This window comes from Pan paniscus, chromosome 11 (assembly GCF_029289425.2).
Source record: "Pan paniscus chromosome 11, NHGRI_mPanPan1-v2.0_pri, whole genome shotgun sequence".
Classification (NCBI taxonomy): Eukaryota; Metazoa; Chordata; class Mammalia; order Primates; family Hominidae; genus Pan; species Pan paniscus.
This window is the reverse complement of record NC_073260.2, coordinates 68869796-68885103: the sequence shown is the minus strand read 5'-3', so window position 1 is coordinate 68885103 and position 15308 is coordinate 68869796. Positions and strand designations below refer to the sequence as shown.

Below are 15308 nucleotides of genomic sequence, written 5' to 3'. Positions count from 1 at the left end.
GAGAACACATGGACACAGGAAGGGGAACATCACACTCTGGTGACTGTTGTGGGGTGGGGGAGGGGGAAGGGATAGCTTTAGGAGATATACCTAGTGCTAAATGATGAGCTAATGGGTGCAGCACACCAGCATGACACATGTATACATATGTAACTAACCTGCACATTGTGCACATGTACCTTAAAACTTAAAGTATAATAATAATAAAATAAAATAAAAAAAATTAGAAACATAAAAACTTCATAAATTTCAGTGAATTATTCTTATATTTTTGCCTGAAAGGCCTTTGCATTTTATCTGTGAAAGCAGCAGACTCTGTTGCAATGTCTCTTTGATGAAATATACACAATAAAGGATGAGGGATCTATTAAAAAACAAAAAAGAAAAAGAAAAGCAAACAAATAACACAAAAACACCATTTAGTCAGGCCCTCATTTGTGTGTCTTTTATCCCAGTCAGTAAACTTCACTGGAGTTATTTGATTAGAGGTCTGTCTGATTTTTCTTAAAGTAGACAAGTTGTTGAGGATAGAGCTTGTGATATTTGGCTTGAACTTTCAAATGCCTGCTACAGTAGCTAGCGCATATTAGATTAGTAAAGTTTGGGGAATGAAGATCTAATTATTTGGTAGCTTTTAAAAATAGTATTACCTACTGGAAATGTTAAATATAGTCATGACTGTTCACTATATTGTTACTGCTCATCCCGAATGCTGATATTGTGCAAGCATATGGAAAAAAATTCTCAAGAAGTAGTGCTTTAATGAAATAGAATTTCACAGGATATCACTTATAGTATATGTGTGTGTGTGTGTGTGTTGAGAGAGAGAGAGGAAAGAGGGAAAAATTTCCTTGTCTGACAGAAGGGTTAAAGATCTGATAAAATTGCTGACACTGATTTTATATACTCTTAACGTCTTACCAGGCTCCTTATTTTTGAGTCAGTGGACACATCTATAACTTTTTTCGGACACTACTGAACACTAATAAAAAATAGCAGCAAATGAAAAGGAAATTGTTTTAATGGCAAATTATTTAGATAATCTTCCTGAACACTAACTGGAATAACTGGAAAGATAGCTAATAAGTACAGACAGTCCCCAACATACCATAGTTCAACTTAAGACTTTTTGACTTTACAATGGTGGGAAAGCTATAGGCATTGAGTAGAAACTGTAACTCCACCAAGGAGTGTCTGTATAATCAGTCAGCCAACAAATATTTGATGAGTTCTTCCTGGGTACTCTGTAATATGCTACGTATTTAGTGGAGGAAATACTAAGAGAATGTAGTTGACATTTGCTCACTGATCTTTCAGGGTTCATAAACAACTTGGAGAGGTGATACCAGCAACGTGGAACAAAATACCTAACAGAAAACAGGAAGAGAGCAGTGATTTTAAATCATGTGTCCATATGTCAGTGCCATTCTAGAAACAGCACCAAGGGGGACTCCTGCCAAAAATGAATAATGGTAACATATGTATACACATACACATGCATGTATATATAATTTTTGTCTACAAACTGGTAAGAGAAAAATATCTATTGGAATTTTCTCAATTTTATATTCTTATTCTAGGCATCTTCCTTTAGTCATTGGTATTTACTACCGCTTGATTTACTAATAAGATGGCAAAAAGTTATAAATCTGTAGCAAACACATGTTAAAAGAAAAAATTCTGAAATTGCTGAGCACTTAATTTCACAGCTTATTTTCAAGGAAATATACTTGTAATGGCATATTTTATATAGAAACCACATAGTCATAATTTCTTCTGGTAAAATTGTGCCTGGTTTGTAGGATGAATTAAATATGTCAATATTTTATAGTGTTCCTACCAGATGACCATCATATTCGAGTACTTTACTGTCAAAATAAATTTGGAAACAACCAAATATATAAGCAAGTGTTAAACGGAATGAACAACCAATTTAATCATTTTTAAAATCTATTTCTATCCTGACATTCCACAAAGGCTGTGAGGCTCCTAGTGCTACAAACAAATGCTCAGAAGATAAGGTATTTCAATGAGAGTAAATTAGTCTAAAAACATTTTCTTAAAGCATGCGGTGTTTAAAATAAGCCTTGAAGGATAAATCAAATTTGGAAAAAATGCTTTAGAAATGCAAAGTGACCCAATAATTATTTTTATGGCATCTGGTGGTAAGGGGTATTAATGTTTACAGCCACATTCTTAGTATTATTGTTTTTCAAATTAAGGTCATCTGTACATTGGTTTAAAAAAAAATGTAAGCTACCGAAACATAGAAAGAAGAAAATAATCCTATTACTTGAGTGAGCTACCATTCACATTTTGATGTATTCTTTTCTGTGCATTTTTTAAAGTTATGGCCATCCATCTACAGAGTTTTTTATCTAGGCTTTTTCAGTTAAGATGTGAAATTAACTTTTTCCATGTTATTAAAAAAAATCTGGCCAGGTGCGGTGACTCATGCCTGTAATCCCAGCACTTTGGGAGGATGAGGCAGGCAGATCACGAGGTCAGGAGTTCGAGACCAGCCTGACCAAAATGGTGAAACCCCGTCTGTACTAAAAATACAAAAAAGAGCTGGGCATGGTGGCACGTGCCTGTAATCCCAGCTACTCAGGAGGCTGAGGTAGGAGAATCGCTTGAACCTGGGAGGCGGAGGTTGCAGTGAACCAAGATGGGGCCACTGCATTCCAGCCTGGGTGACAGAGTAAGACACTGTCTAAAAAAAAAAAAAAAAAAATCTGTGCATATGGTTATCTTTAAAGGCTGCATAGTATTCCACTGTACAGTCATACTGATCTATATACCAATTTCCTTATTGTGGTACATTTACATTGAAGTTTATAGTTTTTCACTATTATAAGCCTGAGATGAACAGGGAAGGTGGTGTTTTTGTTTCCCTCTTTCCATTTCACCCTTTTTGTAGTCACCAGATCTTGCTCTATCCTCAATCAGCCATGTGGTTTGGGGAGGATTGACCCAGCTCCAGGACTGGGAGCTGATTGGTTTAAGTTAGTCAGTGTAACCCAAGCCCCTGGCCATGGAGTATGGTTCAGAGAATGGGATTACAACCATTTTTAAAAGTCAATATGTTCCCATGACATTATTTACTCAAAAACTTCATTTTCAGAGGTAGAATTACCATATGAGGCACCAGAATGTCTTCCAATGTATCAGATAAACACAGTACAAAATTCTGGTTGGACTCATTAAAGGGCACAGTGGGAGAAAAAGAGAAGGAGCCTGACCTTGTTTGCAGAATAAAAAAGAAAAGAAGGGCATTATTTCTCTGGACAGATTTCATGCCCAGAGAAAAAGCTGGTGAAATAAGCATCTGTATATACAAGCAAATTTATTGAAGTTTATGATACATACATCTCATAATTGTGTGTTTCTTTCATACACTTTAAATCCTGTGACCAAAAAGGCTATACAGTATGTTAGGAATTATGCTGGATTATTAAATATTAGCAGAACTGAAATCCTCAAGAGAAACCAGATTACTGAAGGTTGTTCTATGCTTGTCTTACATACAACCTCAGCTCATAAGCTCAAGGACTGATACAGAAAGAGGGTAATCACTAAAGAACTTGAAATCAAGGAAAAGTATCAACTTATGTCAGAAGAAGGATGTCTAATTTAAGCTATCCAGAACCATATCAAAAGCTGGAAGATATGGTCACACTCTTGCAGAGTTTGAATGGATGTAGTGAATCATGGAATCTTTAAGTCTTTGTTGATAAAAATAACCCTAAATGAATAAAAGTTTTTGAATCTCTGTCCTTTTACCAAGTGACAAACAGTGCTTGTGACGGTAATATATACAGATACTCCTTGACTTACGGTGGGGTTACATAAGTCAAAAATGCATTTAAGGCCAAGCACAGTGGCTCACGCCTGTAATTCCAGCACTTTGGGAGGCCAGGGCGGGTGGATCACTTGAAGTCAGGAGTTTGAGACCAGCCTGGCCAAAATGGTGAAACCCTGTCTCTACTAAAAATACAAAAATTAGCCGGGAATGGTGGTGGGCACCTATAGTCCCAGCTACTAGGGAGGCTGAGGCAGGAGAATCGCTTGAACCCGGGAGGCAGAGGTTGCAGTGACCCAAGACTGCACCACTGTACTCCAGCCTGGGCAACAGAGTGAGACACTGACAAAAAAAAAAAAATTAATTACCCTGATAAGCCCAAAAGTAAAGTCAAAAACTTCTAAGTTGAACCATCATAAGACAGGAACCGTCTGTATTGGTATAGTGTAGGCTGATGGAGTTTGGGACCTCAGAGATTAAACTAAAGGAGATTATCTATGAGCCATTGGGAGACATACTTAAGTTTGCCAATAATATGAAGTTTTAAACTGGCATGCACGGAGACTTTAGGTGCACATGCAGTGGTGGTTAAGGCTTTACTTTAAACCCAAGTCACTTGGCACAGTGTCTATACTATTGTTACCTGCTTCAATGGTTGGCAGGTTGCCAGTGTTTTATTTTTAGTGACATGGTCTTGCTCTATCACCCAGGCAGAAATGCTGTGGCACAATTTTATCTTACTGCAGCCTCAACCTTCTGGATTAAAGCAATCCTCCCATCTCAGCCTCCCAAGTAGCTAGGACTGCAGGAATCCGCCACCATGCCCACTAATTTTTTTTTTTTTTTGAGAGATGGGGGTCTTACTATGTTGCCCAAGCTGGTCTTGAACTCCCCAGCAATCCTCCCACGTTGGCCTCCCAAAGTGCTGGGATTACAGGCATGAGCCACCATGCCTGGCTGCCAGTATTTTATATACTGCTTCCTGAAACACTTGAATAGCAGTTTCGACCCTGTTAACAGGAGAAAGTGGATTGGAGTGGTGGATTGGAGTGCCTTATAAGAGATCTACTAAAAAGAAAAACATCAATAAAGCAGGCACAGGAAATCTATAAATAGAATAGAACAAGACCAAAGGAGGGATTAAGACATGGATCTACATGCCATATGGATCCACTCATTTCCTACAATGATCTGAAAATTTGGCTTTGAGTTTCCTGCCAGCGAAGGCACAGAGTAACAAGAGCACTTAAGACAATGATTCATGCTATCCAGAAGAAATAGGAATATGTGTTTTTCATGGGGGTGGGGGAGGGAGGGAAATTTCCACATATGAACATTTGGTAAGTAATTAGTTTTGGAGGTCTCTAAGCTACCATTATAACTAACAATTATTACCTTTCTTTATATGGCACTGAATACTTTGCAGAGAAATTTCACATAACTTTCTTTACACAAAAATCCTGCGAGGTAAGATTCCAGGATATTATTAAAGCAATAATGTAACCCTTATTCATGCATCTAAGAACCTAGTCTAACTGGAAAGGCAACACAAAAAGTAGAAAATAAGCAGAAAGATCTCTGAGATAGCAAACCAAATGGCAATAAGTGTATGCACAGAAAAGAGCCTCTCACTCAGAACCTATATTCTCTCATTTAACCTGAAATTCTAACAGGGTTGATTTCCTTCCTAAAACTGCAGTGGATTAAAAGTAACAAAACAGAAACTATTACAGAGAAGCACTCTGAAAGCCTCCTAGATGCGTACACAGGAGAGCAGAGGCAAGAACTAAAAACAATCAAAAGAGCAGTTAAGTGCAAAAACAGAAAACCCTAAACACTCACTAAGTAGGATAAGCTCAGACTCTCTCCGCCCTGGATCCTGACCCTCCACGAATCAGTTCCTCACAAACCACCTCAGCCATCTTTCAGGAACGGAAATGTGATCCTGCTTGCCTGCTCCCAACTCTTGGCAACCCTTCATTGACTTTCCAGGCTCATAAGACAAAATCATTATTTAAAAACGGTCCACAAAGTCTGCCTGCCTCTCCAGTCTCATCTCACTTCGGCCCCACCTGCTTGGGCCTTTTCACATTTCCTTCCCTTTACCTGGAAGTGTCTCAATGCTGCCTCTCCTGGGGGATCTGAAATGTCATTTCCTTAGAAAGCCTTACCTAGTCCCAGAGTCCACATTAGGTTTTCCCGTGCACCTTAGCGCCTTTGCAGTTTAGAATTTATCACAGTTGCACTTAGTCTGATTGTTTTATTTGTTTGTTTGTTTTTTGAGACACCAAGGCTGGAGTGCAGTAGCGCGATCTCGGCTCACTGCAACCTCCGCCTCCCGGTTCAAGCATTCTCGTGCCTCAGCTTCCCCAGTAGCTAGGATTACAGGCGTGCACCACCACGCCCGGCTAATTTTTGTGTTTTTAGTAGAGACAGGGTTTCGCCATGTTGACCAGGCTGATCTCAAACTTTTGGCCTAAAGTGATCTGCCGGACTCAGCCTCCCAAAGTGCTGGGATTACAGGCGTGAGCCACCGCGCCTGGCCAGTCTGATAGTTGAATACCTATTTCCTTCAGCGTACTGTGAGCTCTGGTGGAAAAGGACCATGTCTGGCTCGTACATATGCCAAATAAGTATTCACCGGAAAAAATATGAGTAATGTCACAGGACAAGCAGACATCTTCCTAGTATATAATTTTAAATTTTACTAAAATCTTTTTGAGAAGGTAGCTATTGTTTTATTAAAGCAAAAAAAAATTACAAAGTACAATGCAAAATTCATATGAATTTTAAAGCTAAAACAAGACTTTCAGAATGCTTTAGGCTACACCCCCAGACTTCTCTAGAGACGTGCTTAAAATAATATGGAAACACGGTGTGGTAAAAGATGCATCTCCCAAGGGATCTGGATAACCAGCGCTTATCTTCATTTTACTGGAGGAGAATACATGTGCGGAGAGGGCTTTGCAAACTACAAGGCTTTTTGCATTATAACATTATTATGGAAAAATCTGTGTTTCTAAGAGGGGGAATGATTTAGCTATTGCATTGCCAATTACAGGTGGGGCTGGCGCCAGAGCCCAGGCCTCCCGGGGCCTGTCTAGCTCACAGCTTTTCATTAATGCACAGCACTTGCCACCTGGTCTCTGCCGCAAAGGGTGGCCTCTCGAGTTAGGAGCCATATCTAGGGCGGATGGCCTGTGCTAGGCTCAAAGACACTCTTAAGTTCCGATCAACCAGAACTGAGGAGCGGGTAGGAAAATCAAGCCGAGCCTTCCTCGGCTTCACAATCCGCAGGCTCTCCGCTGTCCCCGGCGGGACTCGGCAGTTCCCCTGGAGGGCTGCAGCCCGGCTCTCTTCGCTCAGGCCCAAGCCCGCGCTGCTCTCCCCCTGGCGGAGAACTCGCAGGACTGCGACGCATTCCGGAGACGCCGTCAATCTCCGAATTTGAAGCGCAGGCAATATCTAAGGGGCCTGGGAAGCGGGAAAGCTCGGGAGTCACTCCGGAGAGAACACCCTGCAGGAGTCGACGCGGCTGCCTGGCTTCGTGGTCCTGCAGCGTGGCCCGTTGCTTCGCGCAGAGGTTGGCCACAGCTGCTGGCTAGGAAACTGGGGACCCCCTGGGTTGCCACCGAGGAGGGTGGAGGCCCCCGTCAGTCCCCTCGGGGATGCAGCTGCATTTTCCCCTCCTTGCGTCCGGCCGGGAGCCAGAGGATGGGGCTGTGGAACCCATTCCGAAGGGCAGGGCGGGCCCTTCGGAACCCGGACGCGAGGGAAGGCGAGAGGCGCGGGTGTGCCGCACGCCCACCGGCGCCGGGGCAGGGGCGCTGCAGCCGGCGGCCCACGGAGGACACCAGCGGTGCCGCCGCCGCCGCGGGCTCGCGGGCCGCGCGCGCACGCGAGTGGGCGTGGGAGGCAGGGGCGCTACTAGCAGGCGGCGTGCGCGCGCGCGCTCCCCCGCGCCCTCCCTCGCAGGCTGGCCCGGCCCCAGCGCGCGTCACGAGGGGCCAGCGAGCTAGCTGGAGGGCGGGAGGGAGGGTGGGGAAAGGGGGTGGGGCCGCGAGACCGGAGGGGTCCGAGCAGCGGCTGCGGAGCCGGAGCTGGGCGAGGGCGGCTGCGGTCCCGGCGGCGGCGGCGGCGGCGGCGGCAGCTGCGGCGGGAGAAGATGGTGGCGCTGGAGGCAGCAGCGGCTGGAGCGGAGCTTTATTCCCAGGCTTGGCACCAGCGCCGTCACTAGCGCCGCCTGCTCCCGCGGGCCCGCGGACCCAGCTGTCAGGCAAGGTACCACAGCCAAGGAGGGGTGGGTGAGAAGGGGTGCCCGGCGCTGATGCGGCCCCCGACGGAGCCCGGGTCCTCGCCAAAGGGCGCCCCCGGACGCGAGAGGGGCTGCCTGGAACAATAGTGCGGAGGAGCGGAGGCAGCAGGCGACATCCAGGAGGCAGTGCCTGGAACCATCAGCTAGCGAGGCGGGGGAAGGCGGCGTTGCAAGCGAGACGCCTGGGGTCCGGTGCCCGCTGAGATGCCGGGCTTCGGGCGCAGCAGGCGGGCCTGATGACAGTCATGGCAGGAGTGAGTGTGTGAGAGTGTGTGTGTAAAAGGTACAGCAGAGGGGATGGGGTGGCGGACGGAGGTGTTGGGGGGTGACATTTCCAGGAATCCCCGCTAGGACCCCCTCATCTCTCGGCTGACTCTCCTGGAGAAAGAATGTGATGATGGAAACGGTGAGGTGGGCAGGATGCACTTGGTGTGTGAAGTGTGGAGGGAGGCAGTGGGATAGGGGCCGGTTTGTAAAATCCTGTATATGTGTGTGTACGCGTGTGGTTGCATCCACGTTCCCCAAACTGCGCCCCAAATCCAGAGATCTGCCGCTGCCCTTACTTGATGTCTCCGGCTAAGACTGTGGGACAGTGTTTGTTATTTTGACCCTGCAACTCTGAGCACAGTGTCTGTTCTGCTCCTGCGTGTGGATGGCCCAGTGTAGGGATTCTCGCTTCCCCTTCCTCTGGCCTCATGACATGGGGATGTGGAAGTGAGCATGTTGCTTTGAGGCACATGGCAGAGAAATAGGATAACCGTTACACATTCTGGGCTTGCTAGTGTACCCGGTTTTGAAGGGGCCTTCCATCCTGTGATACTACTTCTCTCCTTAGCACCTGTTCCATAAGGGTCTTGTACTCCCTGACTGTGCAGTTTCTATTGTTTTTCTCTTGTCTGACCAGAAGGAGAAGGATGTTGAATGATCAGATTCCTCTTCCTGTCCCCACAACTTTCAATGCTAGCTAGACCTTCTCCTTCCACATTTAAGCACTGAAAACCTTATGGCTAGAGGATGGATGGTCTTTGTGTTGGTTCTTTTAGAATGAACTCTGGAGGTGTATACGTATAGAGAGATGCGGTGGGGCGGGGGGCGGTCTTTTAAAAAGAAGAAAAATATCACACGGAGAAATGTTTGGTGCCCACTTGGTCAGCATCACACAGCCAGGGCGTTTTCCTCAGGAAACAGGATACTTTATTTCTACTGCTGGTGACATCCACTCTCCCAGCTGTCACAATAGCTAGGTGGTGCCGTGTATCATTTGGAAACTGAAATCTCCCGAGACCCACAGTGATGGGGTCCCAGGTCAGTAAAGTCCCTGCTTTCCTACCTGATAGAGCCCACTAGTAGGGAATTTGGAAAAATGTCAGGCTGGCAACAACTCACCCAGTGGGAACAAGGACACAGAAATGCATCCAGAGTCTATGGCTGTTTAATTGTCTCTGCGTGGTAAAGATAGGTGTGTGTAGGTAGGGTTGGGTAGAGATAGGCAGGGAGATGGCATATTCATGTGTATCCAGGGCAGTGTGATTCCCCCTCACCTATGTTTCTCCTGCGGTATTCATAGGAATGAGTGCACTTTACACTTAATATCTCGACACTTCTTTATTAAAATGTTGTATGACTAGCTTAATCTGCTTAGGACATGTTTTAGTCATAACACCTTAAATTCTACTGCATTGCTGTCGGAATCCAAACTGGCTGCCCGGTTCTCTTCGAAAAGCCCGTAGCAGTCATGGCTACACAAGTAAATATACAACATGTTGGCACCAGAGATTTATTTTTCTTTTTTAAAATTTTTGTTTTGCTTTCTTTTATGGGCAAAGGTTGCATGATATCGTTGTGAAAATAATAAAACTAGGGCTATCCACATATGCTTTTTTTTTCTTCCCATGTATCTTATTTAATGATATATAGACAAGGTGCTCTTGAAGCTGTCTATGTAAAGTAAATTTCCCCATGTTCTTCAAGTCAAGCCTTCTAAGATTTTAATGTGAGATTGGTTGTTGGCTGTCATCCAAGATTTAAGGATAGATTTATAAAAATGAATTTTGAATCTTAGTTCTTTACTCTCTTATTTGTTATGCCAAATGTCTTTCTGAGAAAAGTACTTAGGGAATTTAAAAGCCATTCTAAGAGATTTTGGTTTAAAAAAAAGTCATCATCCTTTATATTTGCAAGTAAGACCAGGGATGTAAATGTCTCACAAGAAAGTTTAATAATATGAGGAATTACCAGGTAAATACACTGTTTAGAGAAAGAGGAATTACACAGCAGCAAAATCGATGACTCAGGAATCAGTTCTTTTCTAATGTAAATGTGATCATTTTTATTTTTATTTATCTTTTTGAGACAGGATCTTCCTCTGTCGCCCAGGCTGGGGTGCAGTAGTGTGATCATAGCTCACTGCAGCCTCAAACTCCTAGCTCAAGCAATCCTCCTGCCTCAGCCTCCTGAGTAGCTGGGACAATAGGCACATGGCACCACACCCAGATATTTGTTTATTTTTTTCAGAGATAGAGTCTCGCTATGCTGCCCAGGCTGATAGTTTTAAAAATGCAATATCTGGCTTTTCTAAAGATCGGACTGGTATAAGGTTAATGAGACAGCTCTAATAAATGGTTGTACCTTTTGCTGTCGCCTGCAGCAAGCCATTTTTTGTGCATGGATGCCTTTCCTTCACTTAAAGTAGCATCAGTGCTTTTCTCTTCCATTATTGAGCCTCTTAAGGTTTTTTGTTGTTGTTGTTTTGTTTTGTTTTGTTGTTGTTGTTGTGTTTGTTTCAGAAGACTTAGGGGTAAGAGATGTTTGAAAATTGACCTCTGGGGCCAAAAGGAATTAACTGTAGTACCTTGGGGAGATAGGACTTTTATCCTACAAAGAAGAAGTAATTGTTGCTAAAACTGAGAGAATTTCAAGCCGTAAAATCTGAAGTTAACTCTCTGGGTTACAATAATTAATTTGCAAACATTTTTTAATTGCCTCCCGCATCTCAGATCCACTGTACCTTTGGATAGGGGACAGGGAATGTTGAGAAGGGTTGGAGGTTCAAAGAATGCTAAGTCTTAGATCCTGGCCAGAGGTGGATCATGATCTAGAAGGAGAAAAGAGGAAATATGTTACTAACTGTAAAAATAGTGAAAAATGATTAAGTGCTGAAAAAGCAGTATTCCTGCAGAGCTGTGGGAGTTCACAGGGTACAAAGTGACTTCTGATGGAAGAATTAGGGAAGGTTACATGGGATATAGCATTTGAGCTGTGATTAAGGTGGCATTTGGGTTGGCAGAGAAGGAAGGGCATGCTTGGGGGAGGAACAGTGTAGCACAGGCCTGGCAGTGGAAGGTGTTTGCCTACACAGGAAACAAAAAAATGGTGTGCTTTGGCCGCAGCGCTAGGAATGCCAAGAGATGTAATGAGGGATAAAGCAAGAAAGAGAGGTTTGTTCAAGGTGGTGGAGCAACTTGTACGCCAAGCTAAGGAGTGTGGATTTTGTTCAGTAAGGACTGGGGAACTATAGAAGATTTGTGAGGAGAAAGATTGACAGTATCAGAACTGTGCTTTGGGGCAATACTTTTGTAGTATTATGTTGGATGGAATGACATGGGAAAAGGCTGGCAGGAGGGAGACCAGATAGACCCTATTGTCAAAGTAGGGGAAAGATGGAAAGAGGCAGTGGGAGGCAAGAAGGGAACACACCTAAGAGGTGGTGTGCAGGAATTATCTGAGGAGCTTGAACAGTCACTGGAAAGTGAGGAAGGGAAAAGGGAGGCCAAAGATCATTGTCAGGCTTAGCTGAGAGAGCAGTTGGGTCATTTTCAGAAAGAAGATATAACAGAGGATAAGGAAGAGGAGAGAAGTTTCTTTTTGAGCATGACAGGCTTGTCCAAGTTAAGGGACTAGAATACAGAGGGAGGTTAGAGCTACCAGGAGATTTGTAAGTCATCTACTTAGGAGTGATTTTCATATCCCAGGAATCACTGATAAAGAAAATGAAGAAAGAAGAAGCAAAGGTAAGGATAGGATCCTTGAGGGATGTCTGTATGTTGGAGGGGAAAGAGAAAGAAGAGGACAGGAACCACGTTAAACAAGGGGCAATTGGAGAAAAATGATGGAAGTAAAGTGGTACAGTGTCATGGAAGCTGGAAGGGGTGAGGAGAGCCCCTGTCACTCACACAGCACAGGGGTGACGGTGCAACCAAGGCAAAGCCATTGGATTTGACTCTTGGATTTCCTTGATTGTCTTTGTGGTAGGTGGAAGTGGCAGCCAGGGGCAAGGGTTGAAGGGAGGCGAGGGGGAAGGGAAATGGAAAGCAGTGAGAACAGACTTCATTTTCAATAAGTTGGGAGATAAAAGAGAAGGAGAGAGAGTATGATATATCACAACAATGGTGTAGTAGAGGGAAAGTGGTATTTTTAGTATAGGAAGACTTGAGCCTGCTTTATAAGCTGAGGAGAACAATCCATTGAGGGAAAAAGAGATTGAAAATGTAAGGGAGAGGCTCAATTGAGGGAATTAAGTCTTCAAGAAGATGGGAGGATACTAGATGAAAGCAAAGGAAGGATTCTTTTGAGACAGAAGCATAGGAATTTTGAGGTGGAAAGAAAGGAATTTGGCCACAGTCTTTTAAGTGAGGTCAAAGAGAGGTGGGCAGGTTGAAGCCAGGAGTAGAATGACAAAGACTTGTGGGCATTGTGGAAACAGAGCAGTGAGTCAATTAGGAGTGAATAAAAGATCATTACCCAACCATGAGGACCTCATGTGTTTGAAAAGCATGAATTTGTAGTGAAACCAATTAACACTATATAATTGGAGTTTGACAACTACTTAAGTAATTTTTGTATAGTGAGCATTTAATCTCGCTAAATACAGTGGTTCTTCATTCCCTTAAATGCAGTAAAAAGAGGAGAATGTTTACCTTTAAAATTATCTAAATAAAAGACTCCACTTGTATTTCCTGTAAATATTCTCTCTCAGAGATCTGAGCTAAATTTTAAGAAGTTTATAGTAAAACAATGGGGAAAAATGTAAGTGTTTTTTTAAAGGATGAGCTTTTTCTATCTGTAGTGGTAGAATATGGTTTTACAGTGACGTACATGTAAAGTCAGTTTTCAAAAGAAAAATCAAATATAGCACCTCGCCCAACACCATACCCATCATATGCATTCAATATACATTTGTCACATGAATACATGAATAAACTTTTTTTAAGTAAGCTAGCAACAGTATCTAAAATTTTAAATTTCAGGATTTCATTCTTACACAATGGACATCGAATGAGTTGCCTTTTATGGCCTGTGCAAGTTTATGATAGCATTAAAACTATTTATTCATACCTGATATATACATTGAAGCTTTATTTTTAAAAACCCCACATTTTTCACAAAATGATTGTGAACCCTTTAGATCCTTGAGTTATGGGATTATGTCATGATTCCAGGTGAGTTTATGGAACTTCAACTGTAATGAGTGGTGATTTTGAGGTTTTAATGATGAAATTTATTCATTCCTTCAACATACACTCATTGAACACTTTCTCTGGGCCAGAAACTATTCTAGGTGCAAGGAATATGGGGTGGGGGGAGGCATGTCCTTAATATCACAGAGCTTTTAGTGGAAGGAGATTAAAAATAAATAAATAAGTAATTACATAATATGCCAGGTGGTAAGTGCTATGACGAAGAATAAAACAGAGAGAGCAATAGACTGATGATAGTGGGTGGGTGGGGGGTGACATTATTTTATATAGTATGGTCAGGGAAGACCTTAAGCAGAAAGAGCTTGAAGATGTGAAGTAGTAAGCCCTGCAGATATTTGGGGGAAGGGTCTTCTAGGCAGAGAGGATATCAAAAATGAAAAGGCTGGATAAGAACATGTTTGGCATCCTCAAGGGACAGCAGGGAAACCTTATTGGTTTCCTTGGTTTACCTGGAGCAGTCACTTAGGGAATTCACAATAAAATGCTTTGCCTTTCATTTTCAATTGTTTGCCCATAAGGCTGTATTACCATCTACTGTATTTGGGCTGACCTATGAATCAGTACTGGGTTTATATAAAGATGAATATCCTCAATCAAATGTATTTAAGTTAGAAAACAATCATGCCTGTAATCCCAGCACTTTGGGAGGCTGAGGCAGGCAGATCACTTGAGGTCAGGAGTTCGAGAGCAGCCTGGCCAACATGGCGAAACGCCGTCTCTACTAAAAATACAAGAATTAGCCGGGCATGGTGGCGCATGCTTGTAGTCCCAGCTATTTGGGAGGCTGAGGCAGGAGAATTGCTTGAACCTGGGAGGCAGAGGTTGCAGTGAGCCGAGATCACGTCAGAAAACAAAGCGTGATTCCGTCTGGGTAGTGATGAAATACTAGTCAGCTGGAAGTAGTTCTGCTCCTTGGAACTTACATCTCTTCTGTGGTCTGAATCTTCTTTAAATATTGCTCTCTTTTCTTCTTCCTTGTTTCATGTTCCATTCTCAAGTATAAGATCCTTGAGGCTAGAACTTTGTTTTGTTCATCTGGGTATACTCTATAACACAGACTGACTCTCTGCATTAGTAAGGGTTTATCAAATACTTACGGAGAGGAATTGATGAGAAATTTCCAAAGATTTAAGTAACTCAGGTGTAAAGAATGAGGGTAAAGCTCGTTTACCTTGATTTCTGCAGATAGGTAGCTGTTTTTCAAACAGGACACAGAATTGCCATATGATGCTAAAGCAGTTTATGCATGCAGACCCTGAGATGAGGACTTGAGTTCAGAATAGTTTATCTGAGAGACAACCTCAAGAAGCACAAGTGAGAGCATGGAGAAAATGACACAGGAGAGGGAAGAAAGCCCATTAAGAGGTGAGTTAATGAGCAGGTTACCACGGTGGGCAGCTGAGGCTTGGCTCTGCTGGCATTATATAGACTGCACATTAGGATTGTCCACCAAGCAGTGGAGAAAGTGGGGTCTTTATCCACCATTTCCCTAGGGATATTAAATCTTCAATACTTTAGGGCTGCTAAGATTAGCCTGAGCAAGCTCCAGAGACACCAAAGAAAGCTCTTGAGCAGAGAAGCAGAGAGGCAGAGCCAGGTGGAAGTGGGAAACTGTCAGTGTATGTGGAGACTGTCGATACAGCTATAGCTGAACTCAGAAGTGGACATGGGACCCCTGTTTAACACAGCACAGAGGTATCATAAAGAATTTTTA

At 43.3% G+C, this 15308-nt stretch overlaps 1 protein-coding gene across 4 annotated transcripts in view; it reads left to right on the top strand.

The window, feature by feature from the left end:
* The first annotated feature begins 7254 nt into the window (after nucleotides 1–7254).
* APBA1 (amyloid beta precursor protein binding family A member 1) overlaps nucleotides 7255–15308 on the top strand; it is a 241529-nt gene continuing 233475 nt past the window's right edge. Inside the window, exon 1 of one of the 4 annotated variants that reach the window (XM_034967608.2) lies at nucleotides 7255–7385. The gene's annotated coding sequence lies outside the window, so the exon portion shown is untranslated. Of the gene's footprint in view, nucleotides 7386–7942; nucleotides 8084–8204; nucleotides 8372–15308 lie in introns of those variants that run through there. The other 3 variants (XM_003824746.6, XM_055091880.1, XM_055091881.2) reach the window with 3 other exon arrangements.